General features: G+C 43.4%; 1 long non-coding RNA gene across 1 annotated transcript; it reads right to left on the minus strand.

Annotated features, from left to right (window-relative positions):
* Nucleotides 1-10381: 10381 nt before the first annotated feature.
* On the minus strand, nt 10382-16158 carry LOC142462952 (uncharacterized). Its single transcript, XR_012787297.1, has 3 exons — nt 16026-16158; nt 12088-12272; nt 10382-11666 (listed from the first exon to the last, which is right to left on the minus strand). It is a non-coding gene; the product is annotated as an uncharacterized LOC142462952 (long non-coding RNA).
* Between the last annotated feature and the right edge of the window lie 761 nt (nt 16159-16919).

The raw sequence follows: 16919 nt of genomic DNA on the forward strand, positions 1-16919 counted from the left end.
ATTTATCTCCCCTGCATCTCACTCCCTCTTTTCCTCTCTTACACCTCCTCCCCACCGTCAATTTCCCTACTGTCACTCAATGCTCCCTCCTCACTCATTCCCTCCCCCCTTCACACAATCCCCCAACAAAATTCATATTAAAAAAAAACACCCCGCCCAAATACAAAAAACCGCCCACCCCCAAATAGTTATAAAAAAGACCCACCCCCAAAATACATATAAACCCCCCCACCCCAGAATACATATATATATATATATATAAAAAAAAAAACACCCCCCAAATACCTTGGGGATAGAAATAGCAAAGAGAAAAAACGGAGCACTGCCCATGCAGTAAATAGAGAGAGGCGTGTCCCAATAGTAATGAAAAAATGCACAAGGTATTGGATCATAAAGCATAGGCTATAACCCCAAACCAAGAGGTTTCAAGCCCCCAGGGCACTTTACCTCTCTCTATTTACTGCATGGGAAGTGCTCCGTTTTTTCTCTTTGGTATTTCCAGTTCCACTTTGAATGGACTGCACACCAGGTACCCCAGGACATGAAGAATTTCATTTGGACTCCAGGAAGGTCACATGAGTCACATGATATATCTACACTGATATTATTCTGGTCTGTATTCAGGATCTGACCCTAACTATACACCAACCAATATTCTGGATAACACGTTTGTTTTTGATCCTTACTGAAGTACGTGGGATCATTCCAGTTAGGCGTGTGGGTTATGATTATTACCTGTTATACATTTTATATCAGTTACCGGACAGGTACCATGCACTGATATCTTCAAACAACATTTAATAATCTGTCTAGGAATCTCTGAGCACCACAAAGTTTTCCATAACTTTACCTTGGGGATTGTCTTAGGCCTCTGGCCAGGTCCAGTTGCCGGTCCTCTCCTGTCCGCAGGTCCCCGTTTCTCCCCCAGCTACGCGCTTCCCTCTCTGACTGTCCCACGCCGAGCTTCTGATGCTGGCGCGCACCGGGCTTCTTTCATGCCAGTGCACGCCGGAAGCTGAGCCAGGACCGGCGGCAACTACAGGACCAGCAGCCATGCCTCCTGCAGCCAGCGGACCCGGGACACTTGTCCCGGCTCTCCCCACCCTGTCGGCGGCCATGATTACGTGGCGCTGCAGGAGGAGATGCCGTTCCAGAGAACGTAAGAGACACTAACCGAGCCCCTGCACACTCCCCTTTCAATTGGTTTAATTGTTGTGGGGAAGAACGCAAGGGCTCTGTAACTGCAAGGCTAGTTGCCGCTTCACTCTTCCGCCCTTACAGTGCACCCCCCTCCTCCCAACAATCTTACCTTGGGGTGAGGAGGTCTCCTCACTGCTGCTCCAGTCCTGTGCTGATCCATGGGGTTCAGCAGCTCCCTCCTGCGGTCGGGCTGAAGTTGGATTCAACTTCCGGTGCTACAGGAGGAGGGCACTGGTCCAGCGGGGCAAACCTGAATGCCCAATAGGCCAATCCACCCCTGTCTGGATGTGAGTAACGTCAGGTTTTGATTTGACCTAATTACTGTAGCCTTATTTCAATGCGCTAACAAGAACGGAGGTCTGAAGATCTGTGTTCTTAGCTAAACTGCTCATTACCGTATGATTCGCATATGAGTGAGTCAGACGTCCGTTAAAAGTTAGCGATCTGCTTTTTTTCAAGTGAACGCGAGGACATCGTAACGCTAAGCACCTTTGAGGATATCTGTTATGACTTAGCATCCTTTTAGCAGATTGATCATTATTGAACGGACTTCTATGGATATACCCCATGGTAGCTTAGGCCATGGCTCCAGTACCTTCTACAGCGCACGCCTCGGCGTGCATTGTGCGTTCAAGCTCCGCCCCCCCAGTCAGTCCGAGCCCAGTTACTACCTGTGGTGCGTGACAGGTTTTCAGCGAGACAGGGGAATTTGAGCTCAGAGTTTGCGACGGAGGCGTGGCCACATCCCCGCCGGCGGTTCAGCCAATGAGTGCGAACCAGCCACGTGAGGTCATGGCCACGCCACTGCAAACCCCCCACCATGCCCCCTCCCATCGCAAATGCTCCCTATCTCCCAGGACCGCTGATCGTGGTGCAGCGCTGTGCACGCGCCGCCCCCCCCCCCCCCCATGCCCACGCCGGGCGTGCGTGCTCCAGTGCTGACTGGGACCTGCATTATGCATATAGCCTATCTTTCCACTAAAGCTATACTTGACTGCATTTTATGTAAAGATGAACATTTCCCACAGTATAATTGTATCTTGACATTGACCTTTTTAACTATGCAAATCTAGAACTAAAAGAAGAAAGATACATACAGTACTGTGGCAGCTGCTTATATAATGTGAATTTGTGGGCTGTTTTTGTGAATTTTTGTTTTTTTTACCACGACTGCCCAAGGGAATTCAATTGTACCGTTGTTGAGTACGACGATGGATTTTATCGCTAAACTTAGAACCACTAGCCAAAATAGATTAAAAAAAACATTCTGCCCAGTCATTTAACACATTGCAAAGGAAGAACGGCGGTATAAATTGTAAAAGAAAATCAGTTACTAATGAAAAATGAATGTTGAATATTTGCATATTTTCCTTTATTTAAGTCATGTATTGTTTTCACATTAAATAGTTTCCAGTCTCATATGACCCTCTTCCTCATTCTTTTGTTATCACTTACTGTATGTTTTATGTTCAGAACATTATTTGTTCAAACTACTCAGGGTAATCAGCTGCGGTAGATAAACACAGTTGGTTTTGAGCGCACCTCGCTCATTTTCCAATCAACTTACTGTACATACACTCTGATTGTCAGACATCACTTGCTAACTAAACATGGGTCCGCGCTGGTCACAGAATCTTCAAACGATACGCTCCCAATATCCAAAACAGTTGTTCCTTTTGCTGAAATTTCTCCCGCAGTCAACGGGGTTAGCTAGAAAACAACAGACTTGCCAAAAAAAAAAAGAGCGCATGGAAAGACTGGATCAATAAAAAATAGAAATCACTTTATCAGTTAAATAAACAAGTTAACAACTTACATTTGTAAAAAAAAAAAGAAGATGATAGAACCTGGCCTTACTAACTCCTTCCAGATTACTGTTGAAAGTACCATCATTCACCCAATAGCCCAAGCACGCTGCCTAGGGGTCACACTTGACTCCTCTCTCACATTCTCCTCTCACATTCAAAACGTCTCTTAAACCTGTCGCTTTTTCCTCCGTAATATCACTAAGATGCGCCCTTTCCTCTGTTGCTCAACTGCTAAAACTCTGACTCAGGCCCTTATTCTCTCCCGTCTCGACTATTGTAACCTCCTGCTGTCCGGCCTTCCTGCCTCTCACCTGTCTCCCCTACAATCTATCCTAAACGCTGCTGCCAGAATCACTCTACTCTTTCCTAAATCTGTCTCAGCATCTCACCTGCTCAAATCACTCTCCTAGCTTCCTATCAAATCCCGTATCACACATGCAATTCTCCTCCTCACTTTTAAAGCTCTACACTCTTCTGCCCCTACTTACATCTCATCCCTAATTTCTCTCTATGCACCATCCCGATTCTTGCGTTCTGCTCAAGGATGTCTTCTCTCTACCCCCTTTGTATCTAAAGCCCTCTCCCGCCTTAAACCTTTCTCACTGACTGCCCCACACCTATAGAATGCCCTTCCCCTCGATATCTGACTAGCACCCACACTATCTACCTTTAAGACCCACCTTAAGGCACACTTGCTTAAAGAAGCATATGAGTAGCACCATAGATATTAGTAGACACGATACATAAAGCTTGGCCCCCTGCAGAAGCACTTACCAAAATGCCCTCCTACTGTTTCTGTACGTTCCTCCTACATACCAATTAGATTGTAAGCTCCTCGGGGCAGGGACTCCTCTTCCTAAATGTTACGTTATTCCCATGACCTGTTATTTATATCTGATTATTATTTGTTATTTATATGATTACCATGTGTATTACTACTGTGAAGCGCTATGTACATTAATGGTGCTATACAAATAAAGACATACAATACAATCATACTCAAATGATCTCCCCACTCCGAGGACCTGGTGGTAATGACTGCGATAACTGGGCAATGAGATAGAATAAGCGGGACTTCGCTACCGCTCAACATGGAGCAGAGAATGTCCCAGCTGAAAAATTGCTTGGCTGCTTGCAGTGTACTTGTGGGAGCGTCAGATGTCTGCCATCACAGTGTGTCACATGACCACAATACCTCTACGCGTTTTGAGTCACATACGCTTCTTCAGGTGGTTAGTCTAAGGATCTCTAGGCTGTCATGTATATACAATCATTGCCCCATTTTTCTATAAGATACAATTAGTAAAATGTAACTCTTAAAGCTCAAGGATAAAATAACACTAAGCTAACATGTTAAGACAGACTGTAACAGGGACTTATCACTGTTTGAGAGAAACTGCCTCTAAATCCAGCAGTGTGCTGGTTAATTGCACACAGGCAATCAACCAGAATCCACCTGGCTGATTAGGACTTTTAGAAAATCCTGACGTGAGAAACAGGAGAGAGATTCTTTAGCTCACATTTGGGCTGACAAAAGGAGAGCAGAGAAGCCTACACACAGATACAAAGGCTGTGCTGAGATCAAGACACCCAGACACTCAGATACCTATATTTCCTGGACACAGAAGACCCAGGAACCTGCCAGAGACTGACATGGAGGGCCACCTGCTTAAGGTTCTCCCTTGATACTTTGGGATGATAGGCTGGTAATGGGAATATCCCTCCAGTCCTGCAGATAGGGTCTGGGGAAGTAAGTTAGCCCTTACAAAGGAATAGGGGTTAGTTATTTAGTTATTTTTGTATGTTTTGCCTGGATAAAGGAACAGGCTCAATAGAGCCAAGATATAATTTCGCCCTAATCAGTCTCCATTATATGTAACTCTGCACACATCTCTTACACAGACAATATAATACATTTAAAACATAAAAATACATTAATACACAACTAACATACAGTATGACACATTAATCCAAACAATAATTCACAAAGACATATTATACATTGTGGGCAATAAACTTAAGACTCTATAAAGTGACACAGTGTGGACTCACTCTAAAATCCAAGATATTAAGTGTGTGAAATTCTATCACTAGTCAGTGAATGATGGGTGATGTAATAAAATAAATGCTGCTGCACCCTATCATGGAAAAGGGTTTGAATTCATACCTTAAAGAGTGGTTAGTATTCCTACCTCAAATTAAGGAATACAATGGTTGGTTTGGATGGCTGTATTCTTCTTAAATGCATGTATTAGACCTGCTCATAATGTCTGAAAATACATGAAATGGAGAATCCATATCTCCCATTTCCACTCTAGATCTAAATTGATGGCAATATAAATAAATTAGTTGTGAGATACACCTATCTAATTTCAATCTACAACAATCGACTAATAGATCAAATCTTTACACATATCTTTAGAGATCCTTAGACCAACCACCTGACCAAGCGTATGTGATGCGAAACGCGTAGAGGTATTGTGGTCATCATGTGACGGCAGACACTGTGACGACAGACATCTGATGCTCCCACGAGGACGCTGCAATCAGCCAAACAGTTTCAGCTGGGACATTCTGTGCTCCTGTAACGGGTGCTTGACACAAACAGGACAAAACAACGAGGCTGATGTGGGGATTAGAATACACCAACCCACAACCGCAAGACTGTGTCCAGTGTGTAGATCCATAGTCGTGTTGCTGGGTCTGGATAGGGAAGTAGGATTAATGTTGATACTCGCCGTGGTCAAGGGTTGGAGATGAGAATAGTCAATGTTCGTAGCCGAGGTCGAGGTATGGAGAAGGTGGGAGTCCAGGTACAAAACCGAAGTCGTGGATAAGAGAAAGTGGGAGTTCAGGTACAAGCCGAGGTTGAGGATACTAGGACACAAGACAAGGTAAGCAGAATTGCATAAGGCAAAGCAGGATATGGCAAGCTGGGTGCTTGTGGGTAGCCCTTTGTCGCAGGGTATGGACTACTATACTCAGCCAATTTGGAGAATGGATTGGTGAGCATATAAAGGACTATTAGCCAATCAGATGAAAGGCACAAGCCTGAATGTAATGATTGACTCTTGATTGAAGAGCCAATCCACGCTGAGTTGCACGGCTGTAAATGCTGATTGCCAGCAGGTCACTCGATTGTCATGGGGCAGAGTTAGCCCCGAAGGTGAATGCAGTAGCTATCCTGCTGTCAGTGTCAACTTGTGGTTGAGTCCTTCATCTGACAACAATTGGACGACGCTTGCGCACGATCCGGTCAGCACGAAGTGCGTCACGAGACACGTCACGGAGGCGGGGCCTAAGCCCGATACTCACAGCTCGTGCCGAGTGGTAGTAAAGTCCCGCTTATTCCATCTCACTGCCTGTTTTTCACAGTCATTACCAGCAGGTCCTTAGTGTAGGGAGATCATTTGAATATGATGTACTATCATCATCTTTTTAACAAATGTAGGTTTTTAGCTGATAAAGTGATTTATATCTTTTATTCATGCAGTCTTTCCAAGCGCTCTTTTCTATTTGGATTCTGACATGAAGATTTTCCTTGAAGTAACTTCACTTTTAGAAGGCTCAGTATATAATGCAGATGTAGTACAGCCTCGCCCTTTGTGTGAAAGGGACATGTTACCCTTGAACAGTCTTCCCAGTCTAGACAAGTATTAGCTCTCATGGTACAATATTTATACCTATTAAAACAGCGATTCAGCAACATTCACATTCTGTGCATGACAGTCCACACACACATATTTTCTGTCAATTCTTCTTGATATATTTTTGATATATAGGCACTGAGAAGTACGAGGGGGCACATATAGTAGTTTCAACATCAGTGTCATCCGTTTCAGCCATCACATCAGTCGTGACATCACATTGTCCATGTTGTTGGGTGAGGACACTGATAAGAACCTGCTGTTTTGTTGCAGCTGTAGATTTCTGGGCAGACAACAGTCCATGCTGTGTCAACCTGTTAACCTCATACTGCACTAGCAAGAATCTTTTAACCCATCCCATGTTGGAATTGTCAATCTCTTACTTGATCAGTATCTTCTTCCTGGGGTTTCAAAGTCCAACACTAACATACTGGATTGTTAATTTCCGGGGTACTAAGGCCTTCCTCCTCACTGAATCAGTCTGTGTTTTGTGTCCAGATCTAATAGCAAGAAGTTATTCATTGTAGTTAATAGTTACTTTTTAATGAAAGGAATATGTAACAATCGAGGTCTTTATCGATGTAACACTCTGCAGATGAAGTATAGAATTGTGAGGTGTCCAACGCTTCATACATCCTTTTACATCTATGAACAAAATGAAACAGAGACTTTGACGAATCTATATAAGAAATTAGTAGCTTTCCTGAAGCCTAATCCGATGGGCCAACTTTAGCTGATTAATAAGGGTTTGGTTATTTACAGTATTTGTAACGGAGAATCAAATAGAGCTGCCAATATTATTCTCTCTTATGCATATTTGTGAACAGTTCAAAAAGGAGCATTATCCCAAGAATATGTTTAATCCTCTGACTGGTTAGTTTGATCACTGTACACTGTTTATCAGGACACAACATTAAAGTAATGTACGGGTGACCTTATGCATCAGCTTTTGTGACCTCAAAATGTTTTTTTATCAGCTCTCAAGGTGCTGGATTTCCAAGCAAATTTCTTTGGAAATACTTACTACGCAACTGGTAAATTCGTTATATTCTTTAGTAGGTACTGTATACGTGTGAAATCTTAACACAGTTAAACAGTTCCCTATAAGATTATTCCATTTTTTTCTGGGCCATTTGCATTGCACTGTATTTGTGTACAGTATTGTAGCCTTGGTGGTGGAAGCTGGAATAAATTGTTTGATTATTGTAGGCAGCGAGGTAGCTATAAATTGGCGAAGAACAATGCACCAGTTAACTGCAAATGATACATTCATTCAGAAATCACAGTATCGGCTCCTTCAGTGGCCACTGGGTTTATAAACATTGAAATTGAGATTTGGGCTTTCCTAAAAGTTCCCTAACCTTCAGTCCTTTGTTTTACCAAATGTTCAGTACTTCTCCTCTCCTTCTTCTGCCTTAGTTAGCTATCTGATAGGGAATGGTATGCGTAATTTTGATGAAATCACAGTATTGAAATCATAAGAAGACAAACAATTACCACCCTTACTCAGAAACCCAACTGTATAAAAAACACAGGCATACTTTCAACATTAATTGAAATATCTCGAATTGTTTTTTGTTTTTTTTAAGAATTCATCAACAAGATTGATTACCTGTACTTTGCTCATGCATGGGACTACACATTTACAGTACCAACTCAAGATGTCTGTATATGTATGACTGGTGTAATTAAAATCAGCATTCGTTAGTTAAAACGTGGCACAAGTGGAAATAAATAAAGAACAATGGAAGGGTATTTTTCATGGTTATATTTACTGCAGCATATCTTCATCTCATGTTTTTCCTTGAGGCTATATCATATTTGTATAGTATTGGATTCAGGGTGCTAGTTGCCTAGTAATTCTGTTTGCACAATATTCCTGTCGGTGCCTAACTGGATCCCAGCCAAGAAAGCTCATTCTGAAACTGAAACTAGATTTCCTGTTTTGACCTTTGGTTGCTTTTATTTCTCTGTTCTTATTGTTAAACTTACCATGGGTAGGGTGTTTCCCCCCCCCCCCCCGTCCCCCCCCCATTGTTTTTAATCACAAATGAACCCCCTACTCTGCCAGAGACTGTAGTCCTGTTTAATATGCAGTTAAACAGATTTTTTTAACCTTCAAAGCTCCAAAAAAACACCACTTTTGTAGAGTGCAGTGTTAGGTGAGAGGAGTGTAGTTATTTATGAAAGTCTCTGAAACAACTACAGAACTGGCCCAAACAAAACACAAAATATATCACAGAAAATATCCCATTACGAACCGCAGAGGGTTGGTAAGGGGGTTTAACGTATATCTATGACCTACTGTACAGTAGACAAGATCTGCAAACTTTAGATTTTTACTCTAAGGGAGCTAGGGTTTCTGCTTAGTGGATACAGTGTGTTAATGTCCCAGGTTTGTGCAAATTAAGCACTTTGGTTGACACAGAGGGGCAGACCATGAGAGACTGTTTGATACACACACATATACTGTACAAATAATTATTATTTTTGGAACATAATAAGTGTAGAATATTCTCCAAAACATAGGGGAGCGGTGGTGAAAGCCATGTAAAAGAAAAAAATCAATAAATCAATATTATCAATCAATAATGCCAACACAATGAATAAAAAGTGAAAAAATATTATACATTTCCTACTCACAATAGAGCAGAAATATTAAGGCAGAATCCCAAACAGTGGCAATGTTGTCTCTGACAGGTACGGTGCAGGCAGTCCAGTGAATCTCACAGATAGAAAGGCAGATCCATGGTGCAGATCAAACAAAAAATAGACCAGTTTAACAAGATCTGGGAGACATGGCTCGTGACACAAGAACATAAAAACTAAAATGAAAATTAAATAAAAGGGGGGGGAAATGAAGGAGACACCTTTCGAGGGACCAGGATGCGGGCGGGAGGATGGGATGAGTCCCCACTTCCCTACTATCTGAGCCCTTTTCACCCCAATTTTTTTTTCTCCCCTCTCTCTTCTTCCCCTCTCCTCTGTCCTTTCTTACTTCCTTTCTTTTTATAATATCATCCATGTTTAATTTAATAGAGGAAAAATACGCAATTCACAAGAACAAAGTGAATAGGAGAAAATGGCACAAATAAGTTCTAATCTTTTCCTTTTGAAAGTTATTTTGATCTAATATCACTGTATGTTTCCAGAAGTTTGAAAAATAAAAATGTTAAAAGTGGCATTTACTGTGCTGTAGTATAGATAATTTCATATAACTCCTTTGTTGTTTTCACCAAAATAATAAAAACATTTGAGAAAAAAAACAAAAACCTTACAGATACAATTTATCAACAAACTCACAAATGGAGGCTTACATTTGTGATCAAAAGGCATGATATAGCAGAGAGTATCTCTACGTGGTGAGTCACGATCTCACCACCTCCTAGTCCGCCTGAGCCTCGATCGTATCCGCATACGTCACAGCCTCTGACGTCACTTCCAGTTCCACTGATTCGTCCATCCACGTGTCAGAGGGTGCTTCTCTCTCCTCCCTCTGTATCACACAATGAGCAACACTTGGGTGTATAAGCCTCCATTTGTGAGTTTGTTGATAAATTGTATTTGTAAGTTTGATCTGCACCATGGATCTGTCTTTCTATCTTTGAGATTCACTGGACCACCTGCACCGTACCTGTCAGAGACAGCATTGCCACTGTTTGGGATTCTGCCCTAATATTTCTGCTCCATTGTGAGTAGGAAATGTATAGTCTTTTTCCCCCCCACTTTTTATGCATTGCGTTTGCATTATTACACTATGTGATTTTTTTCATTTACACGGCTTCCACCACCGCTCCCCTATGGTTTGGAGAATATTCGTATGGCAAGACTTTTGAAACAGTCTTTTTCAAGGGTTGAGTGTAGGTCCTCGCCTCTTATTTTATTACTTATTGCATTATTACACTTTATTTGGTGGTGTAGACTTAGTACGTTTGCACTTTTTTATTTCATGCCCATTTTTCACAATATTTTCAGTTTTATTTACACCTTTATCATTAGGTTTTAAAAGAGTGTTAGAGCGCCATGCAGTATTTTTTGGTAAGTGTAGAAGAATGGCATCCATTGAACACACTCAGAAGAAGTAGAGCTGGATGATGAAGCTACATTACTGTAAACTGTTGCCTCAAGTGGCTTCTAAGCGCCCCTAACACAAATTGCTGAGGTGAGTTATTTGTTGATTAATTTGGTCTTCTACGGCAGAGGTTCCCAACACCAGTCCTCAAGGACCACTATCAGTCTGTGTTTTAAGGATAGCTTCTCATTAGCACAGGTGACCCAATCATTTTGACTGCACCACCAGTGCTCCAGCAACGGGATATACTTAAATCCGGCACTGCTAGTGGTCCTTGAAGACTGGAGTTTAGAACCTCTGTTCTAGGGCAACAACACAGTTAAGAGGCATAGACAACTCATCATGTAAGACAGTAAGTCAACAATGCAGTAGTATTGCTTCTAGAAAGACATTCTGTGAGTGTTGAGGAGAATACTGTAGTATCTTGTTGCTGATCATCCAAATCATGATGAAGGTAATAGTCCTACAAGTATGATAAGGAACTGTGATTTATATTCCGTTTTAACAACAGTGCATAGCATGCGACTGATGTCACTCGGTTATTGTATTACTGAAACCTTGGACTATGTGTATAAAGTATCACATCCTGCAAACTGGAGAATACATGTAGCTCCTATAATTGTGCAAAATGTGCTGTTTTTTTTACTTCTGCATCTAGTTAGCATCATTTGCTATGCTTGTGCCAATGAGTGTTTTGGGGTTTGAATATAACAGGAGTTAGGGAAATATCTATCCAGCACAATATTATAAGGGGTAGAAAAATGTGGGTCTAGAACTGATGCTGTTTTGCTTCCTCTTTGGATTACTTAAACCTGCTGCTCTGGATCTCAACCAAGATGGTTGTGTGGAGCTGAAGCTCCCTGATAAGTAATCACCAATCTGTAGACATCCAGGGGTTTAACCATCCAATCCACTGTAAAAAATTGCAAATAACAAAACCTGAAACGACAAAATACATCTTTATCCAAAAAAGATACAAATTGATCTAATATAGGTGAAGAAAATGAAAAATCAATCTTGAGGCCTGGTGGCTAGGGCCACACGCTAATCCTGAGACACGGAGGCTCTGTCAGAACTGCATATGTGCGCATCCTACTCCTAGCTGAGGCCCAAACATCGGCATCGTGATCGTGAGGTAGGACATTAATACAGTGAATTTGAGACCATCGCTCCCTGCTTTCTCACACCCGGAAATAACAATATATAAAAAAAGATTTTTGCCCTGGCACATCGCCAGACCGCAGCCGCACTTGCTTACTCATTAAACCTACGATTGCATCCTCCATTGAGCCGGGTGAATTGAGCGGGGACCCCGACTGTCAAAGTGTGGTCGCGGGTAAGCAGTGGGTGAGGTACCTACTTGTGGAGCGGCCGGGAGGAGAGTCGCGGCGGCAGTTTTCTTCTGGCACGTCACCGGATTGCGGCCGAAGCTTGCATCCCCCGTTGTACCAGCGACTGCATCTCCTGCTGGGTTGGGGGAACAAAACGGAGATCCCCCTGTTGGTGACCCATCGTGGGGTAAGTGGAGAAGGAGAAAAAGGAGACCTACAATATGAAAATGAAACAGTTCAAATATTCAGTGACCTCTCAAGAGTCACAATCGACGCAGAGAGATGAAACCCCTCCTTGCAACATTAAAAGACCATGGTGTGCGCTATAGATGTGGTTTCCCATTTAAATTAGTGGTTCTCAAGAATGGCAGATATAGGTCTATTTCACGACCTGAGGAATCCTCATTGTTCCTGAGATCTCTGGTATCGCAGTACCAGAGATGCAAGAAGAACAACCAAAAGACCAAAGAGTGGCCAATAACACCGGCCCCCCTCGAGCTTCAGAATGTACATTTTTGGCCTGCTGCTACTGATCCCCCACCAGGGGACCCCAGGGAGACCTCGCCCTGATGCTGATGGAGGCTGACTAATTTCAACCGAGAGACCGGTGGGTCCTACCGCAGTGGGTCCTGACCCCAGTCACCTGGGAGCTGGAGAGATCAGACGCTGGTGATGTCGGCTAGGATGTGGTAGATGCTTTGTAGATATAAAGACCTCAAAGAAAATCCCTCCCTCCCTCCCTCTGGACCTCCCCCTCTTCATCCCCCCTCCTTCCCAAGGATGTGAACCTGGAGATCATCAGCTCCTGGACTTTCCCCGGCTGGGGGCCACTGGATCCAAAAGTGGCAGGGTCCGGAGAACTACCATGACCACCATACACCCACTGCTAACTCCCGCCATTGCAGGTATGATCGCCGCTAGAATTAATCCACTCCGGTCAGGAGGAGAGATGAGCATCACCCCCAGAATCTTACACAGCTCAGAAGGGTGATCAATGTGGAATGTTGAACTTGTTGACAAGAGAAATAATGAGACTCAGACCTCTCCAGATGCCTCTGACACATCCATGCTCACCCCCTGCCCCCTCTTCCTCCCCCCTGAAACATTTGGTTTTCAAAGTAAAGACTTTGAGGATCAATGGATGATCGTCCTCAATAATTGTTCCTTTGAACTAATGGAACTCATATCTACATCTTCCATTGTTTTAGATAGAATCCGATCAAAATTATTGAATCCCTCAATGTCCTTAAAGTTGAATAATTGATCTTGTAAATTTTTAATTTTAGTCTCCAATGGTTCCTTTTCTTTCATTTTTTCTTGAATTATGAGTTCCATTAGTTTAAATGAACAATTATTGAGGACGATAATCCATTGATCCTTAAAGTCTTTACTTTGAAAACCAAATGTTGGCAATTTCTTGTCCCTAGGCCCCTGGGGATCCTCTTTTTGTCGATATAATTGTAATGGGTATTCCCCCTACCCCAATCGCATATAGAGTGCATGTGAGAGGGTACCTATATGTTATGAGGTGTGTGGTGCTTTATACCTGTCAGGCTCACAGGAGGCCTGAGCCTCCGCCAGTGAGAGCCTGGGGTGACTCCTCTGGAACGATTTTCCTTACAGCGCCTCCACCTATGTAGGATTCTAGGAGTGTAGAATGTACCCCACACAGGACCCACATATATATATACCTTTGGTGTATGTGGTTAATATAACACAGGTTTACTATATGCAGATAACATCACACAATACACGTGCATCAACCATATTACCTCCACAGTGTATAACCTCAGTGTCACCCTGTAACACTACTTCCCCGGATGATAACCCTACACCGTGTCCACAGTCCCCAATATCCTTCACTTTCACTTAGGAGTGTATACCTCATGCCCACCACAGTGTACCCCCACACTGTGTCCACAGTATACCCCTTGTCCCGTGGTCAGCGCTGCCACTATGTGTGAGTACTCTGTTGGTGCACTTATATAACGATACCTGCCCAGTGCGACGGCACCTGGGCTTTAAAAGATCTTCAAAAAGGATCCGCCGAACTCCGGTGCAATGTCCTGATTTCACCAGCGCGGTGATCCGTTAGGGGCGATCCCACCCTGGAGATAGTCCTGCTCTATCGGTATCGTAGGCTTGATCCCAAGCCTCTTTGTGGGAAGCGCAGCGTCCGCTGTGTCCCTCACTGACAATATATATATTACTAAGGGGGACGGTCCCTAACCTAGGGCCTGTCCCTGAAGCACAACAAGCTGTAATGGGTGACTGAGGACCTCAATGGGGCCTAGGGGGCTGCTGGCCTAATGCAGCGGGTCACAGACCCCTGCACTCACCTCCTACCCCTAGCTCTTCCTGGTCCTGACTTGCGTGGGCTCAGCACGCGAAATGTATCTATCTCCTAGAGCAGGGAGATACTGCAGCCCTATTGGCTCCCTGTCGTCAGGTGGGGCACTCCTGAGGCTCATGGGACATGTAGTCCCTGCCCATAGCCTCTCCTTATTGGTGGAGGTTCACGCGCTTGTACTGCGCATGCGCGAACTAACAGGGGCCTCCCGCCGCATTCTCTACACTGCGCATGCGCGAAGGACAAACATGGAGGAACAGGAAAGGGAGGTTTATATAGGCAGGCTGAGAGGTGGAGCACAGGTGCAGAGGTGTCAGGTATCAGAGTCTGGAATGTTCCTTAGTTTAGCAGCAGCACTCCCGGTGGGCAAGTATAGGTACTGCAGGCTAGAACCAGACATTGAGAGTGGCAGCAGTCCCGGTGGCCAAGCATGGGAACAGCAGGCTAGAGAATATGACACAGGTGCTGCTAATCAAATGCCCTTGATTAATTGATCATCAGCAAGTGTGACAACCACTATAAAAGCTGAAGTTTTAGCAGTTTGTTGGTCTGGAGCATCCAGGTGTGTGTTAACACAATGCCAAGGAGGAAAGACATCAGCAATGATCTTAGAGAAGCAATTGTTGCTGCCCATCAATCTGGGAAGGGTTATAAGGCCATTTCCAAACAATTTAAAGTCCATCATTCTACAGTGAGAAAGATTATTCAAAAGTGAAAAACATTCAAGACAATTGCCAATCTTCCCAGGAGTGGACATCCCAGCAAATTCACCCCAAGGTCAGACCGTGCAATGCTCAGAGAAATTGCAAAAAAACAAGAGTTACATCTCAGACTCTACAGGCCTCAGTTAGCATGTTAAATGTTAAAGTTCATGACAATACAATTAGAAAAAGACTGAACAAGTATAGTTTGTTTGGAAGGGTTGCCAGGAGAAAGTTTCTTCTCTCTAAAAAGAACATGGCAGCACGGCTTAGGTTTGCAAAGTTGCATCTGAACAAACCGCAAAACTTCTGGAACAATGTCCTTTGGACAGACGAGACCAAAGTGGAGGTGTTTGGCCATAATGCACAGCGCCACGTTTGGCGAAAACCACACAGCATATCAGCACAAACACCTCATTCCAACTGTCAAGCACGGTGGTGGAGGGGTGATGATTTGGGCTTGTTTTGCAGCCACAAGACCTGGGAACCTTGCAGTCATTGAGTCGACCATGAACTCCTCTATATACCAAAGTATTCTAGAGTCAGAGAAACAAAGGACATAAAGTCCATCCACGGTGCAGCAGAAACAAATCACAGTCACATAGTAGTTCATCCAATAGATCCCATATAGACTGGATAATAACAATCTTGATCCTGGGTATATAAATCCTTATATAGCTGCTCAAATATACATAATGAAAATACTGGTATACAGTGTAGTTGGATCCTATAGCTCATGAATAAGTGGCTGCCATCTTAACCGGCTTAAATCATAAAGTGAGATTTATAGGGTACTAGGGAGACACAATTACCAAAGGTAGAGTGTCACCTTTTAACCGACCACACTCAGATAAAGCCACAGAGCATATAGGTTACACTAACAGTATGCAGCAGGACAATACCAGAGTACACTCACTATTGTAGGAAGTGAAGGTGAACAGCAGGAACTCCGTCAAAGCGTGCATCCAACTTGATAGAAGATCAACAGCAGGAAAAACCTCTAGGGAGGAAAGTGGAGCACTGCGCAGGGACAAAATTTAGGAACCGGCACACCAATAGTAAAAAACTGAATACTAAGAAAAGGAAGTTAATTAGTTTCCATCTAACTGTACTTCTCTTTTCTCAGTAAACATTTCATGGCAACATTGCTACGTCAGCAAATCCCCAAATGTTGTATATGTCATTGGTTTATCTATATAGTGTGGCAGGACGGCCTCGCGGCAGGGTCAGTAAGACGCTAGATGCTGTGTAAAGTTTTAACTGTAGTGGTTTATTAACCACAAACAAACATAATGGGAACCGGCTGCAGCGTCTCTCAATTCACTGTTCCAGCCTACTGAGCCAGTGACACTGTCACAATAGCTACAGAGCCAGTGACACTGTCACAATAGCTACAGAGCCAAAGTACTTCTCAATGAAAGACATTACCGATGTAGCAAGACTCCTCGGCGCAGGATACAGTGCCTGCCACGATCTCGCTGCGGGAGTCTATGCTTCCTAATGGAACCCCGGCAGCGTTAATCCTTTGGGGCCGCGACGACCGCGGTCGCGTGTATATGGATGTTAGCACCACTGAAGACTTACTTGAAACTGGAGAAATGGAGAAAGTTTAATGCCTTAGGAGCAAAATTAGTAAAGAAAAAAAACTAATTTTTTTATAGTACTAGCACTAGGCAAAAAAAGACAATGAAGAATATGTTACACATTAAGATGACACAATTTGTTCATACTATCTACTTCTGTGGTAATGTGTGTGTGTGTGTGTGTGTGTGTGTGTGTGTGTGTGTGTGTGTGTGTGTGTGTGTGTGTG

This window comes from Ascaphus truei, chromosome 11 (genome assembly GCF_040206685.1).
Source record: "Ascaphus truei isolate aAscTru1 chromosome 11, aAscTru1.hap1, whole genome shotgun sequence".
Taxonomy (NCBI): Eukaryota; Metazoa; Chordata; class Amphibia; order Anura; family Ascaphidae; genus Ascaphus; species Ascaphus truei.